General features: G+C 42.0%; 2 pseudogenes; both read right to left on the bottom strand.

Moving 5' to 3' along the window:
• Nucleotides 1–2486: 2486 nt before the first annotated feature.
• LOC116078591 lies at nt 2487–10133 on the bottom strand (annotated as a pseudogene).
• Nucleotides 10134–13553: 3420 nt separating this feature from the next.
• LOC116078455 lies at nt 13554–16489 on the bottom strand (annotated as a pseudogene).
• Nucleotides 16490–20076: the final 3587 nt, after the last annotated feature.

The raw sequence follows: 20076 nt of genomic DNA, 5'->3' as shown, positions 1-20076 counted from the left end.
AACATTTTAATAAGCTAAAGAAATCACTTAGAAAAAAGAATAATGACCAAAATAGGGGGGAGGGGAGTATAAAAGTAAGTTTTGATTACTAGAAAAGAATTCTAGAATAATTAAGAAGTGTGGTTGTGGTGGTGTGTGAGTGTGTACATGTATGTGCAGACATGTTTGTGTTGAAAACTTTGGTTTAATTTCAAAATGAAATCACTGTATTGAAATTTTCTCTTCTCAGCCTCAGGATATGTAGAATCAATGAGCATTTAGTGATGATTCAGTTGGAAAAAAAAGAATCTCAAAATGCAGGACCTTGAGTTCATTTCACACCACATAGAGTATAACTGACTATATTCAAAAGGTTCTGATTTGAGCCTAAGACCTTCTTCCATTCCTGAAAAAAACAATCCAATCAGACAACCACAGGACATGTTCTCAGGGAATAAACTAGCTCTTGGTTCTGTAATTTAGTGTTACAGTAAGATATTAATCACTTAATGTCTGCCTCCAAGCAAGTCAATGTATCCCAGAATCTAGAATGGATTGCACTCTTATTGGAGGCAAAGCAAGTCTACAGTGGTAACTCCATCAAGGTCTAAGTGTTCTACTTACATTTTTCTCTCTGGCTCCCTGAGTCAGCCTTATATTTTATTCATCATACCAAGCTTTATTTTTTCTCAGAAACATGAAAGGAAAGATACATGAAGATTGAGAAACTCATAAAGTATGCCTCTTTGGGTCCATATATAGAACAGATGAAGCAATTTTCAAAAGGCTGATGGCACCATATACTTAGCATGCAGGTCATTTTAATCCAAATTTGATCATGGACAAGCCAAGACCCTAACTAATCTTGCAAAGAAATAACTTTTAAGCTGCCAACAGTGTCTACTTCTATCAACTGGCTGTTCTAAAGAGGTAAAGTTGCCACAATTCATGTCTTGTAAATGAGAAAGACCAGGGAAGCCTCAACTCTCCGACTTAGTTCTAATATGAAACAAGGGATTTGCTAAGGAATTTTAGCAGAATACTTATTGCTCATTTCACACATGAATACTCTGTGAGTAGATAATTTTAGATTATCAGAGCCTCTGCAGCTTTCCCTTCTTTAATGTCCTCATTCTGACTTACTGAGGCATAATCTAGCTCCCTGAAAGAGTACTTGTGAGGATCTGGCATCTACTTAGTTATAAGATTATGGAGCATCTGTCCTGGAATTGTCTCAGAGGTTCTCTGTTCTGCTGTGAGAACACTCAGATGTTGAAACAGTCACCATTTACAGAATCTGGGAGAAGCTGAACATTCAACGAGCTATGTGAGAATGAAGAGATCTGCCCACTATGCCTCCTCTACCCTGCTGTCTGCTGTCCAAATTGCAGACATATGGTATTTTGTCTGTGGTGGAAAATGGCAACCTTCTATGAACTGCTAGGGTGTGTCTCTTGGGAAATGATGTCTGTGGTCCTTATAATGTTACTTCCTCTTTGAGAGGACTAGTGGAAGGAAAACCTTGGTGTAGTATTCAGTCAGCATTGATGAAGACACTTAGAAGTAAAAAAGGTATCAGCTTTTTCTGCAGTATCCTATCCAAGAAAAGAAGCAACAGTGTCAAATTCACTCTCTTGGTTGATTACACCTACCTGCTTCCCCCAAATTTTCAAATGGTCTTCAGAAAACCTGATGCTTCTGGTAGGAGTTCTCATAGGCAGGGCATGTTAAGAGTCTAGGGAATATGGTAGATTGGCTGAGTGTCTTCCGGAGTTGCTCAACCCAGATGTATTACACAGCCAAGGCCTGTCTTGCATGGAATATTAATTACATTTCTGCTGATGTTATGATAGAACACCATTGTAGGCATAAATTTTCCAACATACTTTAATAAGGGTTCAACATCTTCTCTAGCCCACCACCTACCAGAGGAAGTGGAAAAGAAAAGTCATTAGGGCATGGGGGAAGTGAATCTGTTTAGAAATAGTTGTTTGGGAGTGAGTCCTACCTTTGTTGTCAGTTAAGTCCCATAGCAAACACTACATAATGAATCAGCAGCTGTAATCCAGTCCTCTTGGAAGGGAGATACTACACATAAACAGCAGCTGGAGTTTAATCCTGAAGAAACTACAAGGCTCAGCAACTAGCCAGAGGCCCTCGCTTACAAATGGCATATGCTGATTCAGGCCCTGGGGAAGTGGGAGGGAACATAGATAACCCTCTTCACACAAGAGCACAGTAGGCAGATTCCACCACAATTGCACTGCCCTTGTGGGTGACTGGCCCCCCCCAAGGGTAGGGCAGACAGTACAGGACACACATTCCCTTTTCCATTTGTGACCTATACAGCTGAAAGATGCAGAATCCGACGATGTCTTTACTTAAAAGGCTGTGTAAATAATTATCTGTCAAAATTACATAACCACATGAACAAATATGTGCAGTTCAACAACATCCCCTCACTGGAAAGATGAACACTCATGTCCCCATAAGAAATTTTAAAAGCCTCAAAATTCTGTGTCTTCTCTGGCTTGCTTCTTTCTGGACTCCACTCATGCTTTATTAATGGTTCGCTTCATGTCATCGTCTCCATCTTCATAAATTTTCTTTAGAACATTCATTAATCCCTCACTAGGATCTGCCTCAGTGTCCATAGGAAGGTTTTTCTTTCTCTTTGCATTCTTTTTCCACCTGAGTTAAGAAGTCCCATTGTGTGTTTTCCGATTTCTTTCTACACAGAATAAGTGTGTCAGTCTTGACGTTTTTGAACTGCTTTCCACAGAGATAGGTTTCAAAAGATTGTTCACAATCATGGAGTAGTTCTTGCCATTGAGGGTTTTTTGTTTGTTTGTTTGTTTGTTTTGATATTTTCTTTATTTACATGTAAATTTCTCCTTTCCCAGTTTCTCTGTGAAGCGTGCCTGCACATTCTCAGTGGGAACCTGATGAACTCCAGTTAAGGTAATGTAGATTTTCACAAACTTATCTGACTGATCCCATCTATAATTACTGATTTTCAAGGTGTATCCTGTTGTAAGAGGAGCAACCACGACAGCTGGCTTTTCATTATCAAGTTCTGGTTTCTTCTGCGACTTCTGTTACATCTTGTTCTTGAGTTCCGTCTCAATCTTGGATTTTTCACTTGTAAGAGTATCACGCAGTCTTTTCCTAGTGGACTTTTCCAGCAATACTTTGATCTCTTCTAGGTCTTTCTGACTATGCTAAGATGGGCACTTCTGCTCTTGCTAATTTTTCTCACTTGTGGACCTTGTATGGTCAATGCTCTAGTCAAATTCTCTATGGTCCAGTTGATGATTCTTAAGCAGCAATATCAGCTCCTGGAGACATCTCAAGGATCTGAGATGGGCCTTTCTCAGGGGATGTATTAGTCAGGGTTTCTATTCTTGCACAAAACATCATGACTAAGAAGCAACTTGAGGAGGAAAGGATTTATTCAGCTTACTTCCACATTGCTGTTGATCACAAAGGAAGTCAGGACTGGAACTCAAGCAGGTCAGGAAGCAGGAGCTGATGCAGAGGCCATGGAGAGATGTTCCTAACTGGCTTGCTTTTCCTGGCTTGCTCAGCCTGCTCTCTTATAGAACCCAAGACTTCCAGCCCAGGGATGGCACCACCCACAAGGGGCCCTAACCCCCTTGACCACTAATTGAGAAAATGCCCCATAGTTGGGTCTCATGGAGGCATTTCCCCAACTGAAGCTCCCTTCTCTGTGATAACTCCAGCCTGTATCAAGTTGACACACAAAACAAGCCAGTACAGGGGGGCAATGAAAGGACAACACAAATGACTCCATTTGTCTCCATTTAAGAAACAGGCCTGATTTTTTTAAAAAAAAAGTCACAAGGCACCAGCTCCAGGAACAGAGTATAAAATCCAGAACAAAATCATAAAGCCCCGTCCCAAAGAACAGCCCGGGGATAGCCATAAAAATGGGGAAATACTATGTCTCAGAATGAGCCATCTGTGCTGGGCAGCCCTATTTCATCACATGGTTGAATACTCATGACATAAGATTGCAGACTACTGACCACCTATGACTCCCTAGCACCTACCAATGTAATTTTAGATTACCTAATCCTTCTAGAGAGTTTCCCTGGTTCCCTGTGCAAAGGCATGCAGGGCTTCATCTGAGGTCACAATTTTGGAGAATTGTTGACCCCTGCATGCTGGAAATTTTTTGCAGAATAAACAGTCTATGTTTTTGCATACTATCTTGGTCTGGGGCCTTCCTTCAGCAATTTTTGGACCCTTACAAAAAGAACAGGATCCTAAGAGATAACAACTGTACATGACAAAATAAAATATAAGATAAAACAAAAACCACTTCGCGAGGCTGGACCAGGCAACCCAACAGAAGGCAAAGAGTCCAACCACTTGCACAAGAATCAGAGACCCACTCATTCACACACTCAAGAGTGCCATAATGATTCTGAACTGATGGCCCTACCCCTCACTGGCTGCTGCACTCAAGAGAGTGGGCCCTGAATCTTGACCGAGTAGCACAGTAGAGCTGACCCTGGTGGTAGGGGGCTCTGGTGAGGTAGCCCTGAGGGCATGAGGGTTGGTTGAGGAACAGTCTCTGTCACTCATCTGCCATGCAGTGAAGTGGGTGAGGGACAGATGCCCATCCCACCCCACAGTTCCAGGAAGAGTTGACCCTGGGGTCATGAGAACAGGAAAGCTGTTCCTGCCCCTTGCCTGCTGCAGCACTCAGGAGAGTAGGCCCCATGTCTCTCCTAGGTACCATAGTAGATTTGGCCCTGGTGGCAAAGGCATGGGTGAGAGCCAGTCCTTAGGACATGGCAGAGGGAGAGTTAGCCCTGCCCCTTGCTAGCTGCAGTATTGGGTGAGCTAACTAGAGCAGTGCTGGAGAGCTCACCCTGGTGGTGTGGATGTGGGAGAGCTGGTGGGTTAACTGACTCAGCTAGTAGCCAGTCTGAGATCCAGGGCTTTGAGTTGGTTCATCCCAACATCTATCCCATTAATGAACTGCCGGAGAACATGAAGGTCCTGCAGATCCAAAGCTGCAGGATCTCCATGACACAGGGCAGCAACAGGATATCCAAGAAGAGTCTCAGTGAGGATCCAGTATAATAATGTAGCAGAAGCCAGAGGCCTCAGACCAGCCTAATGACTCCTTACAAGTGACATTTGCAAGTAAAGATGAGTGGACAACAAGGTAATATTGTATGACATACTGTAACACACTACAGCTTCCACAAAAAGATGCTTTGTTTGTTTTTATTTTGAGGGTGGTGTTGCAAGGTCAAAGGGTGTATACAAAGGGATTGGAAGGTGAGTGCAATTGGGGTGCATGATGTAGAATTCACAGGAATCAACAGTTAAATAAATAAATATTGAGCTGAAAGTTATAATATATAGTGCAGACCCATAAAGGCCCTGCACTTGCTGCTTCAGTCTCTGCAAGTTAATATGATCTTTGCTCAGTTGATTTAGAGAGCTTTGTTATCTTGGTGTTCTCCATCCCTTCTGACTCTTACACTTTCTTCCTCCTTTTGCACAGGCTTCTTTGAACTGTGAGGGGAAAAATTTGATGGAGGCATTCCACTTTGAGCAATGGGCTCTCTGAATGTCTGGATGTGGGTCTCTGCATTGAGGTATCTGTTATTTCAGGAAGATGCCTCTTTGATGATGACTGAATGATGTACTGATTTATGAATATAGCAGAATATCACTATTTTATTCATATATTTTATTTTTTTAGATCAACATCTCTAGGCTATCTAGTGTCTTTTTCTTGTTCAACCAGGCAGTGTTGGGAATGGGTTTCTTCTCATGGAATGGGTCTTCAAGCAACTCAGACATTGGCTGGCTAGTCCTACAAGTTCTGTACCACTGTTGCCCTAGCATATGTTGTAGGCAGGACAGATTGTAGGGCAGAGGTTTTGCAGCTAGGTTGGTATTTACATTTCTCTTTTGATAGCCTTCTATCACCAAAGATACTAGGATGTAGGGGGTGAAGGCCTCATGTAGACAACAATTCATCTTCTCCATGAGTTGTACAGGTGTTGTCCTCAGTGATGGGCCCAGCTGTCAGTTTTCAGAGAGCAACCTTGTCAACAGCCTGGATTGTTTGAGAATCTCCATGGGACTCCTTTGGCCAACAAATCAATTGACTGCATCCCAGTCCTGTTACTGGAAGCCTCATTTGGAATCAAGATATGGCCAGTTGGAACTCAGTCTTCCCTATTTTTAGACTTCATTACAATCACCATATAATTTTTACTACACTAGTTTTCCATACCATCTTTCAAATGCCCCTCCATTCCAACTGTCTCACCCTGCATTTCCTCTCTCAACAATATCTTCCCTCCATCATCAGTGGAGACCTCTGACCCAGCCAGGCAGGAGGGTTCAAGCAAATGGGAAAGGGCAGGAGCAGGGGTTGGGGAGTGCCGCTGCCACCACCATGCTGGTGCTGCTGCCCTGGCAGCTGCTGTTGCTCTGAGAGGAAACTGTCTGCTGTGCTGAACTGAGAAGAGCTGAGAAGAGCTGAGCCAGTGGTTAGCAAGCAGAGTGCAAGGAGAGCTTCTGGTAGCAAAAGCTTCAGGAGAGTGTTCTCTTCCCAGGCAGTGTTACAGCTCCGGTGCAACAGACAACAATTCTCACACACACTCACTCCTTCTGGATAGGATCTTAAATACAGTTTTGGCATAGGTTGGGTCTGACAGCGGGTGCTTCCTATTGGCTTGGCCTGAGATGCCTCATCTACATGAGGAGCGGCTCGTGGGTGCTGCCCCTATGTGACTGATGGCCACAGTTCTCTCTATGGCAGGCTGTGGTTGTGACCAGGACCTAGAGTCAGGAGCAGGCAAAGTTCCTACCATCCCTTCTGGGTCTCCAGGACTTCAAGTCCTAACTCGATCTTACTAGGATTCCTCTCATAGTCCACTGCCCCACACCTCTCCCTACCCTACCTGATCACCTTATTTTGTTGTTCCCTTCCCTACTCTCCGCCCCCAGACCACCCATAAAGCTATTCTATTTTCTCCTAGGGAGATCCATGTGACTTCCCTAGTACTCCACTTCTACACTCCGAGTCAATAAATTGTGGCTTGGCTATCACTTATTTATGGCCAATATCAACATAAAAGTAAGTACATATTTATCTTTCTGTGCTTATCTATAGCTATTTTTTTTTGAATTAAACATTTTTACCCTTGGACCTCAAACAGGAATTCTTTACCCTAATTCAGCTTGAAGCATTTACAAGAACACTGGTATCATCATCCTAATCCCTTAAGTTGGGATGAATAGTTTTGATTATTTGATGTGTTATGGCTGTTATCATTTAGGGTGCAAGGTTTAAATTATTGTATATTGATAGAAAGTTAAGGTTGTTTTGTTTTTATTGTAGATTGATATAAGTTTAAGTTTTTAAAAAATTATTGTATATTGATATAAATTTAAAGTTTTGTTTTTATTTATTAATAAAAATTTAAGGTTGTTTTGTTAAACTATATTGTACATAAGCTGTTTATTTGAAATATTATGTACAGTTCTTGTTTTATGGTTCTTATAATCATTTTTATTGTTTGTGGATTGTTAATGTTAGGAAAAAATACAATTTTTAAACAGAAAGGGGATAAACAGTGGAAATTTCTGATTGTGTCATGTGATGCAGCCTCGCCTAGTGTTTTGCTGAAGCAACACCTTTGGGAGGACATGTGATGTTTGTAGAGAGATCTCATTGAACAGTGCTGGGGCACTTGCATAGCTAGCTGTGAAACTCTTTGTTGGTCTTGCATCTTCACTGATCTTCACTTCACTGAGAAAGGCACAGCAAAGAACTCTTGGCATTCTGACTGTTCCTGGTTGCTACTGCTGGCTCAGGCTGATTTGGCAGAGGTCTGGTGGTTTCAGCTGGATCTTGCTGCCACTGCTAATTTGTATTTGTTATCCTGACCCTACTGAACTGGACTGCAGTTATCCTGCAACCAAGATTAGAATCACTGCACAGAGCTACTTTTAAAGAGGGCCACATCCCCTTATCCTATTTATCATCTTTTCTCCCCTACCTTTAGATGATGGGCTAGCAGTGGGGTTGAAGTGTTTGAGAACCCTTCTTAAATCAGGTTTTGAAGAGTCAAAGCCTACACATTATCATTATATTCAACAAATAATGTTTTGGCAACAGCATTTGTTCATTCAATTCTAAAATAAACACTAGCCATCTCAAGTTCCTTTCTCTTGACACTCAGAACTTATGACTGATTGTAACACACAATAGAGAAAATATATAAAGGATCTACATTCTGAACATTGATCTTGAGAAGGTAGGGGCAGGGAGGCCAAATCAAACCAAAGAAAAGAAGGAGGAAGAAGAGGAGCAAGAGATATAAAGGAGGAAGGAACTGCACCCCAGCTGGTGGCTCCAATTAAGAGTCTGGACCACATGATATCATAATGTTATCAATTCCACTGTGAAGATGACCCACAACTTAAATCCAGGAAATCTCATTCATGTTCCACACCACATACCAGAATGAAAAGGTAAAAACAGAGCATACTGTGCAGATGAGCATCATAGTGTCTGCTACACATTGAAATGAAGATGGTATGAGATGGTAAGGTTTGTTCTCAGTTTCTGATGTTCTGAGAGTCGCTGGGGATTTTAGGCACAAGGGGAGCTGGGTTTTCTCCAGAGGCTTGCTTAGGGGAAGGTAAATTCTCACTCCCAGACTCCCTAGGCATCTGTCTCCTGAGATGGTCTCTGTGGTCACAGGATGATATGGTTGCTTATGAAATCTAAACTATTTATATATTATGAGTAAAAATATGCATATCTCATACAGACACATATATACCAAGACATGTACCTGCAGATACAAACATACAGACACAAACACACAACCATGGAGACACACAGACACTGAGACACACAGACACTGAGACACACATACAAGGACACTCAGATATATAAAGAACCTATATTTTTGAAAAGATTCCTTTTCTTTCTATGCTACTTATTTTACTAAAAACAACCACAGCATACTTTTGTTGTAATGTGCTTTGATTATACTCATTCATTCCTGCTACTCTCTTTTCTCTGTCACTCCTGATGACTCATTTCTTGCCCATCATATTCTCATGTATTTTCCTTCCTTTCCTTCCCTTCTTCCCTCTGTTTTTCATTTTTTCCTTTATATTTCCTCTCTACTTCTTACTCTCCCTTCCTTGTTTCCTCTTTCAACTAATTTCTTCCTTTCTATTTTATTTTCTGGCTTGATTTAGCAGGTAGCTCTCACTGTGTGTGCATGATTTTAATGGACATGGCCAGGTTGCATCCATCACACAGCACCTCACTGCCTTCCTCCCAATCTTCCTGCTATGTTTCTTGGGCTTCAGAAGCTGTGACACACATATACCACTTGGGAGTGAGTATTCAGCTTTCACTTATTTTCAGCATTATGGCAGTTATGGGTCCCTGCTTTAAATTTCTCACACCTCATAAAAAGGTTTCTCTGACTAAGTCTGAGAGTAGCACTAAAATATGGGTATAAACACACATATTTAGGAGACAATTTAACAACATGTTCCTTGGCAAAATATCAGTAACAGAATTTCTTATAGGCCTATGAATTTTGTACTGTAGAGTTTAGACTATTTCTGTGTTCCAATTTTTAAAACAGCATTGAAAAAGTTTTCATGCATGCAAGTTTCAAGCATGATCAACTCAGTAAAAGGGATTGACAGTCTCAGGTAGGTAGTATGGAGTATGGGCAGCCTTCTTCATGCTGTACCATTCAGTCAGCTTACTTTTGTGCAGGTCTTGTGCAAGGGATCATAGCTACTGTGAGTTCATGTTTGCAATGGCCATGTGAGGTCCAGAGGGTAGCATCTAACAGCATTCCTCTCCAAAATGTCTTACATTTTTTTCAACACACTTCTCAGTGATGTTCCTTAAGCCTTCATGGTGGTTTGAATATACTTGGCCCAGGGAGTGACGCTATTTGGAGATGTGGCCTTTTTGGAGTAAGTGTAGCCTTGTTAAAGGAAGTGTGTCACTGTGGGAATTGGCTTTAAGATCCTTGTTCTAGCTGCCTGGAAGCCAGTATTCTGCTAACTGCCCTCAGAACAAGAGGTGGAACTCTCAGCTCCTCCATTCCCATGTTTGCCTGGATGCTGCCATGCTCCTGCCTTGATGATAATGGACTGAACATCTGAACCTATAAGCCAGCCCCAATTAAATGCTGTCCTTTATAAGAGTTGCCTTGGTTATGGTGTCTGTTCACAACAGTAAAACCCAAACTAAGACACTTGGTGTGAGGGACACTGAGTGTAAAGGAAGTGGAGGACTTTAGGAGATTTGATGTAGATATTTTATCTGTGGACAAGCACTAATGGTTATTATCAGCTATGAACAATCATCGTCATCATAACACTCTCTGCATTTATGATGGCTACTATTTATGATGGGGATGGAGAATAATTTCTTTTGGAGATGTGGCCATTGGTTGCTTTACCTTGTTTCACTGGATGACTCCATACCCATGAGTATATGTGGGACACTAATTGGACTGAGTGTCTTGTAAGGAAGAGGACATGAAGTTGGAAGGAAGATGTGTTGATAGGGCTGGAGGTAGGAGATTTGTAGGAGTTGGGTGTGGATATAACTAAGAGACATTGTATACATGTATAATACTTTAAAAATAGAAAATGATGAAGAAAAGTGTCTCAAATGGATTATTTAATTGAACTCCCATTGCAGACATCCTGTCTCTGTGTGAGGAGGGTCCTGAGAAAGGCAGGAGTGGAAATGGTGCTGATTCAATGACTCAGAGTCAGTAATAGATGCAAGCTGTTAGTTCATGTACTCTTTGTTCCCTGATGATTTTTAGTATTCTTTATTCTTCAGCTTAATTCTTAATTACTAGTTCCTTCAGAGAAAGCCTGAACACAGTCTTTTATTTACTAAAGCTACATCATCAAGGCTTTGATCATTGTTAATAATTATCAAGAATTATTAGATTTACATAAACTTTATAATTCCCAGTTCAACAGAACAGCCACCATTTCCTTAGAGAAGAACCAAGCACAAAGAAAAACACATTTCCTTATAGGATCACACAGCCTGTTCTTTACAGGTAGTTGGCCACAGCTCCTTTAGTTTTCTGGCACAGCAGACAGCAATCTTTAGTAACTGATTTTATGTAAGAACAGAAAAAAATGACAAACTACTAAAATTAAAATAATAACTTACAAAGTTTTAAACTTATGTAAATAAAACAATAAAACAATTCTCTCTCTCTAACATCTTTTTAGACATTGTTATCTTCAATTCTTCAATCATCTAGAAAAATAGAGTATTAACTTTTTATATGCTTCTATGCCATCTTTTAATTCTGAATCTTCATTTTCTCATCCTAGCAATTCTATAGCTTCTTGTGCTCTCCTCCTAATACTATATATTCCTAAATTATACATAAATTTCTATATTTCTATCTATACCCTTTCCTCCTGAAATCACTCTAACTCTCTATCCTTAATATCTCTAAATTCATCCTGGCTAATCAATGCAACAGTCATTGGACTGGAGGGTACATGTGCTTCCTCATGATTTCAAATTCAAGGCCAAGTCTGGCAATGAATTACTTTCCAAAAAGGACTATGTAGACTTTTATGGTCCTTATGTTGTCTAGATCCTTTCCTATGACCCTGAAGGCCAAGCAGAGGGCCTGTTCTTCATTCTCCAAAGCCTCATGACCATCTCCCTTCCTCATTACTGAAAACTCCATCTGTTTCACCCTGGCATGATTAGCTCTGAGTAATAGGGGAAATATATTCCCCAGAAAGAAAGATTGAAAGTAGAGTAGTAAAGACAGCAGATCAACTTTGGGGCAATAGCAACCATCAACACAAATGGGGGTCATGGGATCAATAGCCTGGCAATGTTCCTGGGGCAAGAACTGTGTCACACTTCCCCTTGAGCAGCCATGTCAGACCCAGCATCCCATCGCCATAGAACACTAAAGGCCTTCATTGTTTTGATGAGCATCTGTGGTTTGCCTCCATCATAAATTGAAGTTCTTTAAATCTGGACTGTATTCATGAACCCTGGAGTCAGCCCCATCTTATTGCCTTTGCTTCAGGAGCTCCCTGGTTCTATGCAATTATAATTAAAAAATTAGACATACCTGGCAGGGTTTGCAGGACTCCTTACTTCAAAGAGGACACCTGTTGGACTTTGAGCAAATAGGATAGTGAAATGAAAGTGAATAGGAACCACTCTTGCATATTCACATTTAATTAATTAATTAATTAATTAACTTAACATCCCAATCAGAACTAGACCTCCTTTCTCCCAGTCCCTCCCTCCTCTTTCACCTTCTATTCCCCTTCACTTTCTCCTCAGAGAAGTCCATGGATATCAACTCACCCTGTCATACCAAGTTGCAGTAGGACTGGGAATATCTTCTTCTATTGAGGCTAGACAGGGTCATCCAGTTAGGAGAGAGATCCAAAGGCAGGCAGCAGAGTCAAACAGCCCCTGATCTTGCTGTTAGAGTTCCCACATGAGGACCAAATTGTACAACTGTTACATATATGTAGGATGACTAGGTCCATTTCACGCATGCTCTCTGGTTAGTGGTTCAGTCTCTGTGTACCCCTATGTGCCCAGGTTAATTGATTCTGTAGGTTTTCTTGGAGTGCCCTTGACATCTCTGGCTCTTCCAGTCCTTCCTGCCCCTCTTCCGTAAGATTCCCTGAGCTCCACGTAATGTTTTGCTATGGATCTCTGCATCTGTTTCATTGGCTACTCTGATAACTGCTATGCTAGCCTCCTGTCTACACGCACCTGTCTGCACATATAGCAGAATATTATTAATAGTGTCAGGGATGGGCTGTCTCTCATGTCATGGGACTCAGGTTGGGCCAGCCATTGGTTGGCCATTACCTCATCTTTTGCTTCTTCTTTATATCTGCATCTCTTATAGGCAGGAAATATTGTGGGTTAAAGGTTTTTTGGCTGGGTTGGTATCCTCATCCCTCCTGGATTGGAAGTCTTGCCTGGTTCAGGCTCAATATCTCCTATAAGTCCTATAAAGTGCTTAATGTATAAGAAACACTTAAAGAACTGGTCAACATTCTTTTTTTTAAACACACACATATGTCACTGTGGCATCCAATTTTTATTCACAAAGAAAAAGCTCCAGTCCATCTTTTAATTTTATTTGTAAAACTCCTGACATTACAGAACTAAAGTGAAATGTATCAATAATCAACTCTTACATTTCCATGACAAAAATTCATGAGGCAAAAAAGCAAAAACTAGGGAGAAGCTTATAAAACTAAATATGGGTATTTCAGTGTAACTGCTGAATAGAGAAAGGAATTAAAACATTTTAATTAAAAATCCATGAGTGGATGATAAAGTGTGTAGAAATTGAAAATTCACAAACTATTTAAAACCTGGAATCACTGACTGTTCAGAAGCTATCCAGATGGATCATGGCTGGTGGTGAAGAGCAGAAAGGGATTATGGATTATGAATCTGCTCTGTTCTAGCTGCTCCTCATGCCACCTGTCTCCTAAGAAAGCCTGACATGGATTAGATACTGCACCAGGCTAATGCTGGCAGCAGATCCAGTGAGGGAAACCTGCCAATCAGGAGATCCTTCCACTGGGTTTGCAATTTTGATCTGTCCCAGACAGCTCATTGATTTTGGCACCCTGAAGCCCAATTATGCAGCCAATCAAATCATTTGAAATGGTGAGTTCATGAGTGTGGGGCAGTGGGCAGTTCTGACAGCCGGAGTCCAGTAGAGCAGCCACCTCAGAACCCCGGAGACCCACTGAGCAAAGTAATTTGTTCACAAGGGCGGTGGGCATTCGGTGATTTGTGTCTGAAACCAATGGCTCAGATTTCAGCCCAGACCCCTCACAACTGCCCCTGCAGGAGATGTGTGCTCTATCAGGCCGACACTGCCTCAAACTTCCAGCATTCTAGCTGGACCTTACACACAATCATCTGACCATAAGCCAGGCATGCCACGCCCCATACAATAAAAGGGGTGGTTTGCCCCCTCCTCACTCTCTTATTCTCTCTTGCTCCTCATTCTCTCTTACTTCTCTCCCTTTCTCTTTCTTGCTCTCTCTTGCTTTCTCTCTCTTGCTCTCTTGTTCTCTTGCCCTCTTGCTCTCTCTCTCCTCTCTGCTCTTTGTTCTCTTCTCTGCCTTTCTCCCTCTCCTTTCCTCTCTCTCCTTCCTCTCCTTTCTTTCTCTCTACTCAAACAGCATATTTCTCCTTCCTACAATAAAATAACTCATCTATACATTGCCTCCTTTTTAATTAAGGTACTGTGCAGCAAACAGGTCTGCCACCCAGGAGGGAGAGCCACAGGCAGGCCACCAGCAGCAGGCCCCCTGCCACCAGGGAGAGAGGGAGCCTCAGCCAGGCTGAGGCCACAGCCCAGGCCCCCTGCTATTGGAAACTTGAGAAGTAGTTTGAGCAGCATCCAAATCTGCCCAATAGCTTTTCACCTCTGGAGAGCTGGATTTAATGCCACTGAATCCAGTGTTGCCTTGGGTTCCCTCTCATGGGAAAATGAGACCATTGCATTGACAACTGGTGCAGCTTGGTCAAATCTGGCTGTGGAATGCATACTGTCCTTGAATGGTATAAACCTCTAGAGGTGGTTCCTCCAGGTTAGGATCGAAGCAGATGAACAGGGTGGTATGGGGAAAGCTTGCACTGTCACTGCCTGTGCTGTACTTGTCCTGATCACCTGCAAAGACTAGGGAATTGGAGGGCTTGGGCTGGTATGAATGGTCATACACTTGGGATAGGGGACTCCAATATAATCACACAGATCTGTTTGACACACTCAAAGATGGATTGCAGAAAGCCAGCAACAGTGGTTTCCGCTCAGTTGAGTTGGGAAGCATATCTCCTGCTGCCTGGACCTGAGCCCGTGTACTCTCACATAGTTTCTTGACCTTGCAACCACCTTTTCCAAAAAGAGAGCCACACTGACCAGCAGGAACCACCAGCTGTAAGGTAACCGGGGTCTACTGGCAGCTGTGCTCTTGGTCATAGAGCTGCTTATGTCCTCTTTCAGTTTGTCAATGATCATAGCAAAGCCTTTGAAGATGGCATCCATTGGTTCTGCCAAAGTGATAGTTCTCTCAAGACAATTCCCTTCTGAGATGTTGATATTTTTTTCCACTGGATGGATTTAGCTCCTTTGTCAAAGATGAAGTGACCATAGGTGCGTGGGTTCATTTATGGGTCTTCAATTCTATTCTATTGATCTACCTGCCTGTCACTGTACCAATACCATGCAGTTTTTAAAATCACAATTGCTCTGTAATACAACTTGAGGTCAGGGATGGTGATTCCCCCAGAGGTTCTTTTATTGTTGAGAACAGTTTTTGCTATCCTAGGATTTTTGTTATTCCAGATGAATTTGCAAATTGCTCTTTCTAGCTCTGTAAAGAATTGAGTTGGAATTTTGATGGGAATTGCACTGAATCTGTAATGGTGCTGGCTCAACTGGCAGTCAGCATGTAGAAAAAAGCCATTCCTAACTCCTTGTACAAAGGTCAAGTCCAAGTGGATCAAGGAACTCCACATAAAACCAGATACACTGAAACTAATAGAAAAGAAAGTGGGGGGAAGTCTCAAGCACATAGGCACAGGGGAAATTTTCCTGAACAAAACACCAATAGCTTATGCTCTAAGATCAAAAATTGGCAAATGGGATCTCATAAAATTACAAAGCTTCTGTAAGGAAAAGGACACTGTCAATAGGACAAAATGGCAACCGACAGATTAAGAAAAGATCTTTACCAATCCTAGATCTGATAGCAGGCTAATATTCAATATATACAAAGAACTCAAACTTAGACTCCAGAGAGCCAAATAACCCTATAAAAATAGGGTACAGAGCTAAACAGAATTCTGAACTGAGGAATACTGAATGGCTGAGAAGCACCTAAAGAAATGTTCAACATCCTTAGTCATCAGGGAAATGCAAATCAAAACAACCCTGAGATTCCACCTCATACCAGTCAGAATGGCTAAAATAAAAAAATCAGGTGACAGCAGATGCTGGCAAGGTTGTAGAGAAAGAGGAACATTTCTTCATTGCTGGTGGATTTTAAGCTGGCACAACCACTCTGAAAATCAGTTTGGCGGTTCCTCTGGACATTGGACATAGTAATACCAGAGGTCCCAGATATAATACTTCTGGGTATACCCACAAGATGCTCCAACATGTAATAAGGACACGTGCTCCACTATGTTCATAGCAGCCTTATTTATAATAGCCAGAAGCTGGAAAGAACCCAGATGTCCCTCAACAGAGGAATGGATACTGAGATGTTGATACATGTACCACTCTCCTCGTGCATCTTCTTAACAGATTCTCCTCTTTCCAATGACACTGCCAACTTTATTTCCATGCATAAGTGGCTGGATGGTGAGAATGACATTTAATCCACCTTCAGTTACACTGGTGTCCATGTCTAGCTGTTACAGAGAGCTGGAATTTGGTCAATTCTTTGCTCATTGGTGAGAGTGAAAGCCAAAAACTGGAGGTGAGAGTTGACTGAGGGGAAAAAGAGAGCAGGCAGGAAGGGAAGGTGAAGGGTGGTGGGAGTCCTGGGGCGGAACAATAGGGGCCAGTGGGAAGGCAAGCTTCCCCCCCCCCCCCCCCCCCCCCCCCCGTGATCCTGCTGCTGCCTCTGCTGGTCTGGGCATGTTCAACATTCTTATTTTTTTTTCAACTGAAGGCAAAGACTAACACTTTATTCAATGTGAATGTTTATTTTTTATTTTTATTTTTATTAGATGTTTTCTTTATTTATATGTCATACAATATCTCCTTTCCCAGATTCTCCTCCAAAATAAAATAAATAAAAACAAAAACAAAAACAAACTCCTGTTCCTTCCCTCTTCCCCTTGCTCACCACCCACCCTCTCCTGCTTACTGGCCCTGGCATTCCCCTACACTGGGGCATAGAGCCTTCACAGAGCCAAGGGCCTCTCCTCCCATTAATGACAGACTAGGCTCTCCTCTGCTATATATATGCTGCTGGAGCCATGAGTCCCACCATGTGTACTCTTTGCTTGGTGGTTTAGTCCCTGGGAGCTCTGGGGTACTAGTTAGTTCATATTGTTGTTCATCCTAAGGGGCTGCAAGCCCTTCAGCTCCTTGGGTCCTTTCTCTAGCTCCTTTATTGGGGACCCTGTACTCAGTCCAATGGGTAGCTGTGAGCCTCTACTTCTGTATTAGTCAGGTACTGTCAGAGCCTCTCAGGAGACACCAAAAATTCTACCAGAGGGCTCCTAAACCTGATAAACAACTTCAGCAAAGTAGCTGGATATAAAATTAACTCAAGCAAATCAGTGGCCTTCCTCTACACAAAGAATAAACAGGCTAAGAAAGAAATTAGGGAAACAACACCGTTCACAATAGTCACAAATAATATAAAATACCTTGGTGTGACTCTAACTAAGCAAGTAAAAGATCTGTTTGACAAAAACATTCTTAGTCATGTGGGAAACGCAAATCAAAACAACTCTGAGATTCCATCTTACACTCTTCAGAATGGCTAAAATAAAAACTCAAGTGAGAGTTCATGATGGCGATGTTTTGGAACAATGGAACCACTCCTTCATTGTTGGTGGGAGTGCAAACTTGTACAACCACTCTGGAAATCTATTTGGTAGTTTCTCAGAAAATTAGGAATAGTTTTACTTCACAACCTAGTTATACCATTCCTGGGCATATACTTGAAAGATGCTCTACCATTCTTCAAGGACACTTGTTCAACTATGTTCATAGCAGCTTTATTTGAAATATCCAGAGACTGGAAATAATCTAGTTATTTCCAGTTGAACGGTGTTGTTTCCCTTATATTTGTTGATTTATTAATTATGAGCCCAGGACCAACATAATTGATAGTTTTCACTGCTGAAAAGTTCTTCAGATTACAGGTTTTATGTGTAGGAAACAGAGCAAGAAGCTGTCTTCCTATGGTTGGAAATACTGGAAAAATTGCAAATTTGCTATTAGAAACAATAAGTTACAACAAAATCACCACAAAATGATGAACATAGGCGTGAGTTTGTCCATACAGAGTTTAGTCAATTTTACCTCCTCTCTACCACCAAAATACTTTATTCCAAGAAGTTTCTTGCTGTGTCAATCTCTTTCTTTTATATGACTCACTGAACTTAATTATAGTTACCTGCATAAGGGTGGGTGGGAAGTTTTTTCCTGAAGCATGGAAACTTACAAATGGCTACACCACTGAAGAAAGTGATGCCTTCTTGCAGTCATAGTTAACTAACATTAGTGCTTCAGGAATGAGTGGAGCCTCAAGAGTCCTTTCAATGTTGAAATGTTGCAACACACCTCTACAGCCTCCTTTCCATCCATTCTTTCTGCTCTGAGCCTTAGAAAGGACAGTGAAGATGTCCAATGTACAGCCAAATATGCCATTATTTATTCCTGGTACTTTCAAAAGGTACCAATCAGTGAGTTGGTAATATGCTGCCAACAGCAAACAGGTTCAGCAGCCATGAGTAACTACATGCATTGAGGTCTCAGAGCTCAGGTGCTATCAGTGACATACCACGTATTTTATTAATAGTTTGATAGCTGGGTCAGCCTTGGGTTTAACATTTATGCTTTGTTTGACATCATTCTTTGTTTGAAAGACCCTGACACTTTTTAATGCCTTGTCTGTTCTATCCTTAATCCCAAATACTCATCTGAACTATGCTGAGACTCCTTTCTATGTCTAAGGGCTGCATATTCTCTAGAATCCTCAAGTGTCCTCAGAAGTTGAGAAGGCAGGGCCACTCCTGTCCTGGGTGATGCTGCTGTTTGCTTAGTTAAGAGGGTTTCTGCATTTACATGTGTCATAGCAGACGACAAGACATATGCAATTACATATGTATGTAGATGTTCTGGAAATTGTTCTGTGTCATGAAGATGCATTCAAGACCTTCATCTTGCTCTGGGGTTATTCTAAATTCATGAGTCCTTTGTGCTCCTTGTTGGTTTTCAGCAGCCTTGCAGGTAGGTTTATGTCTGAGCTTGCAGTTAGCCCTCACTCACTTTGTGTTTTGAACAGAAATAGGTGGCTGTATCCTCAGTTTTCAGATTGTTCATTTGAAGGTACAGAATGCTCTCTGCATCATATCTGGAGACAGCAAATTAGCTCTTCACAGAGTCTGTGTATAGCTTTTGATCACCACTGCCACTGCTGGTGCATGAGATCTACTGTAGCCCCTTCCCTGGAGCCTGATGGATCCAGTGCATGTAGTAATCACTAAAGGTGAATCTAGATGCACTATAGGAAAGCTTTAATGATCCCCTAGGCTGCACCAAGCCTCCTCCAGACTCCACCAACTGCACCTCACACTGGACACCTACAACATGCAGAGAATCTGGGTCAGGAAACAGTCACACATAGTTAGTGACCTTTCAGTCAAGTTCACACTTACACACCCGGTATCTCTTGCTCTTCATAAATACCTTTTTAAAAGAGCAGCAAGGAAAACCAAGCTCAAACTCATCTCTATGATGAATGCATCACTGAAGAGGTGGATCTGGGAATCCAGGGCTGGGCTCCTCTGCTAGAGCTGCAGGTCAGGGATGGGTTACTTTTCATCAACAGAAGGAGGCTCCATTTGCATATCTTCCTGCTATATAGCAAATTCTTGGGCTAGACTCCTCAGACAAGTGGGCCCTCAGTATATGCTGGAGGTTTTAAGAACAATTATGGTGGTTCTTTAATTTGAGACCTTTTGGTAGTGGGATTTAATCTGTAGCTTCTCTGTCCTCATCCTGTTTCATCTGCAGCCATACAGGTTGATCCTCCATCTTACTCAGGGTGATATAACAGTAAATTCTTGACCATGGGCATACCGGGAATTGAACTCAGGTGGCTAGGTATCTTTAAAATGCTGAGTCACAGGCCCCACGACTCCCAGGGGAGCCGCAGGGCAGCAGGGACACGATCCTCTCAGCTGAGACTGGAGCAGCCAGCCCGGAGGCACCTTAGGCCAGAGACCCGGGCGGGATTCGCCATTTTCTC

Source organism: Mastomys coucha, chromosome X, assembly GCF_008632895.1.
Source record: "Mastomys coucha isolate ucsf_1 chromosome X, UCSF_Mcou_1, whole genome shotgun sequence".
Classification (NCBI taxonomy): Eukaryota; Metazoa; Chordata; class Mammalia; order Rodentia; family Muridae; genus Mastomys; species Mastomys coucha.
The sequence above is the reverse complement of the archived record's forward strand: the minus strand, read 5'-3'. Positions and strand labels throughout refer to the sequence as shown.